This window comes from Protopterus annectens, chromosome 4.part0 (genome assembly GCF_019279795.1).
Source record: "Protopterus annectens isolate FY-2018-M chromosome 4.part0, PAN1.0, whole genome shotgun sequence".
Classification (NCBI taxonomy): Eukaryota; Metazoa; Chordata; order Ceratodontiformes; family Protopteridae; genus Protopterus; species Protopterus annectens.
Genome location: NC_056733.1, coordinates 51,734,993 through 51,739,615, shown reverse-complemented (window position 1 = coordinate 51,739,615; position 4,623 = coordinate 51,734,993).

The window sequence follows — 4,623 nt, the reverse complement described above, 5'->3', positions numbered from 1 at the left end:
TATAGCAGTTTTTAGGATAGATTAGGTATTATGTATTTAACACTGTAGGGCATTGCATTGAGATTAGTGGAATGGGTGGAGTTTTTAATGATGTCTTGTTTCTGATTGGTGCAAGACTGTATTTAAACTGTTGAATTTGCCTCATTTGTTATCTGATGAAGCGGATGTTGGATTTACCATGAAAGCGCTTATTCCTGTGTATTGTATTAAATAATTATATCAGATTTCTCTGCCTATCGTGTGTTCCTTATACTATTATATACGTTTTATCATAATCTATACTTCATTTTGATTTCTAATACTCCTATTATTGAGTGGAAAGTCATATTAGCTAAGAACTTATTCCATTTGGTATGAGTGACTTATAAAAAAAAAAGATACCGACACTTTTTTTTTTTTTTAGTATAGTACAGTTAAAGATAATTGTACCAGGTGATTTTCGATGTTTGTCTAAGACTGGTGTGATTATTCAGTTATGGTTGCTGAGAAGAGATGAGAGTACAGCTGGCTTATTTGATGGGTACATCGTATTTATTTGTTCAGTCATGAATGGCGTTGGCATGCAGGCCTGCGTCACACGCATGGTCCTCCTTAAAGGAGAAGACGCTTGCACTGTGGCGTGAAGAAGGCTTTTCTTTTTTTAATTGTTGAAGCTGGCCAACCTGCAGCTGTAAAAGCCTATGGTTCAGACAACCTTAATGGACAGGACTACAGAAGTGGGAGGAGGGCACAAATGCCACAGTACAGTTGGGACTGACTCAGAGACAAGGCGCCGAGAGGAGCACAAACTTTATGGATTAAGAAAAATAAATTAATAAAAATAAAAGAGTGCCCTTTACGAGGTCAACCTGTACGGCACCCTAGGTGGTTGCCTAGTTTGCCTAAGGCCGGCCGTGAGCACATAGTTTCATAGTTTCATAGTTTAGTACTAGGCTATCTGCCCTGGGGCATTTATAAGCCTAGCCATAGTGATGTGGCTTTCGCCACCCCATGTAATGGTACAAAAGTGTACAGAATAGATTTAGAATACTGTGCCTCTGTCTAGTATTGACACAGTGAAGACCCCCTTACATAATAGAATCAGTTTACTGTGCCTCTGTCTAGTAGTAACACAGAGATGGCCCCCTCCCATCCACTCGTCAAGATTTCTCTTGAAGAGAGTCAGTGAGGTGCTCTGCCTAACATGAACTGGGATTCTGTTCCAGAGTATGGGAAGCCTCTGAGTTATGAATCTGCCCCTCCAGCATGTCCTATTCATATTTGTGCTGAGGTTTAAATCTTTAGCTCTCGTGGTTCTGATGGATTTGGATTTTTTGAGGTGGAGCATGTCCATCAATTCCTGATTGGACATGGCCTTGTACGTCAGGCACAGATCACCTCTGAGTAGGCAGTATGCTACTGAATAGAGCTGGAGTTTCTTTAATCTGGCAGCATATGACATATGTTGGAGACCCTTGATCCTCTTTGGAAAAGCAAATAAATAATTCAGGATATCAACAGCAGTTTAGAAAGGGAGGAGCTTATTAAACTCAATTTATAATAGGAGTGGACCGCTTAAATTCACCAGGTTTAAAAAAACAATTCAACAAAGGTGATCGTGGTTGGGAAAACACAGTAGGGAATCACCAGCAGTGCTTTAGTTTATGCAGGCTTGAAATCTTTTCAGACAGACAATAGCCAAGAAATTCACTGAGTATTTAAGTATCACTCAAGGGACAATTTAACCAAATGAAAAACATGTGAAATGTGCATCCTAGAAAAGTAAGCGTCTCTCAACTGTTCAGAATTTCACACGTCCAGATTTTTGCTTCATATTTTTTTGTCCCTCATAAAACCTGAGTTTTTTTTCTAGCAAATTACTGAGAACTGAAATCACTAAATAATGACAGGCATTTGACTTTCAGACTTTACATCCTTCAGAAAATACATACTGGTTTATGAAGGCAATATTTAAAATCTGTCCCTGATATTCAGCCTTTGTCTCTTGGTTATTTTTGTCTTTGTCTAGAATTCTTATGCTAATAGATTGAGAGGTATGTTGTCAGGCAGATTGAAAAGTGGAGCTATGTTGCTAAACAGGCCTTTGTTCCATGAATATACATAGCAGTGCATTCCAACAGGACAAAGCAGGATAATGGCTCCATGCATTCCATAACTAACATTCAGTGCTAAATATACTGTATCCTGATGGTCTTGTGACCAGACTAATCATTTCAAATCAGGCAGGTTTCAGTAGTCTATGCTGTCTCACTAACAGTTGTGAAACTCTCAGTACACAAATGTAACCCAAACTACTCATATAAAAGGAAAGGTACAAGGTGTTTGTCTAGTTTCCTTCAGTGGCCTACATTGCACTGAGACACCCTTTGATACCTGCAATTCTTCTTAAAATTAACAGTTTAAAATACTTCAGGATAATCTGCTTGTACTTCCATGGCAATCTGCATTATATGATATGGAGTGGTGGTCTTGCTGAATTTTGCTGTGTCTGGTGGCATTTGCAATTATCTTTTTTTCAGTTACTTCTTTGATGTATTTTCCTTTATTTTTATTTTAAATTATATATTAAATATGCCTTCTATTTATGTTAAAAGAGTCACCTACTGTATAAGCTTAGGATACTTGTTTGCAGGCTAAAGGTTCAATTATGGCACATCTGTGATCATAACACAAAGGTGAAACATGCAATCATTTGCTGTCTTGGCCTGTTTTACATTACATTGAATGACACATCATTTGGTACTATGCAATTCTGCCTATGGCTATACTGGTATAAATTGATTTATGGGAATCCACATTTCTTTTCCTTGATGTTTTGAGATAAGCTCGAGGATGACAAGCTAGTCAAATGTACTATCATGGGCAGGAAATAAATGGGGGGGGGTATAATGGGGACCTCAGTTTGTTAGACATAGACTGGAATATCAACCACAAGAGAAAGACAGAGAACATACTGGCTAAAGTAGTAACTCTGGAAGGATTCAAGCAAAGTTATTAGCTGAAATCAGTAAAGAAAGAATCCTGTGTATGGGTGATGGGGTGAATGATATCTCTAAGTCTGGGGTCCACTGGCTATCAGTCACCATGGAACAGTATGGTTCACACTGGTCTTGTAGAAATTGACAGCAATTGCCAACTAAGGTGCATGAACAAAATGGGATTTCACCAACGATCATAAAAAGGGATGCTTGGGTTTTGGTATACCATGTAACAGGACTATTCAAAAGTCTATTAGGAAGGTGAGAATCCTCCAGACTGGAGGCCAGCATTTGTAGTGCCCATGTATAATGGTGGATCAAGGAGCAGCCCAGGAAAATACAAGCTGGCAAGCATGGCCTCAGTGTAAGGCAAAACTACTGAGGCAGCCCAGAAGTCAAGATTTACCAGATTCCTGTGTTCGAAAGAGATGCTCAGCTAGTTCCAACAGTGGGGTCACAGTAGGCAGAACCTGTCAGACCACCTCATCCAGTTCAGTGACTAGCTCACTGGAAAGATGACAGAGGTGAGCCTGAGGATATAATCTATGTAGATTTCATCAAATTATTTGAGTTAGTTTCACTCTGTATGCCCAAAGCAAAGGAGATACAGCACGAGTCACCAGGAAAGTATAAAGTATCTGGTTGGGTAGCAAAGTAGTTGGACAACAGAGGATGGAAAATGATAGGTCAAGGGCATAAAAAACTGAATTAGTCTCTTTATGGACAACACCAACATTGGATAGAATGGTAGGAGATCATCGTCATCAACCTCCTTTTGCCTATTTTCTGCATGGGATCGGGGTGTCATATCAAGTGCCGCCAGCTCTCTTGATTCAGTGTCACTCTCCTACCTTCTTTGGCTGACTGCTGCAAGTCTTTTTTCATACAATCTGTCCACCTCTTTACTGTACATCTTCATTTCTTCTTGCAATTCTTCCTGTCTCTCCCAAATCATCTTCACAAATCATTTTCTCCTTTTCTGAACATGTGCTCAAACCACAGTTATGTCTTCTCTTCTCTTTGACCTTCTTTGCAATCAAAGCTACTTTGACTTCTGTTCTTATGTGATCATTTCTTTTTCTGTTCCACAGGATGCATTCCACCACCCATCTCTGGCACTTCATCTCCATCACCTTTAGTTTACTCAACTGCTGTGCCTTCGCTGTCCAGTATTCAGTATCCTACAATGGGCCTTTCTTTTTAGCTTCTCTAAAATTCTTACATTACAGCACACACTACCCTTAACACTCCATGCCAGTTGGCTGCAGCCCTCTGATTCTACCTTTAACCTCCTCACCTAGACATTTCTTCTCCTCAACAATTCTTCCTAGATACTTGAAACTTTTAATGTGTTCCACTATTTTCCCTTCTTTCTCAATCTTTTTAGTCTCTTCTGATTCCCCATACACTTGCTGCCATAGCAACTATCTTGCCTATACACATTTTCGTACCATTTAGCTTCAGTTTTGCATTTCATTCCCCTATTATTTGCCACAGTTCCTGTACAGAGCCTGCTTGTAGTGTCACATAGTCTGTATACAGCAGCTTTGTTGACCTGTCACCTCTGACCTGTTTGCTAATGTAGTCCATCACCAGTATGAACAGCAGCAAGCTCATACGGCGCAGTGGTGCAGTGGTTAATGCT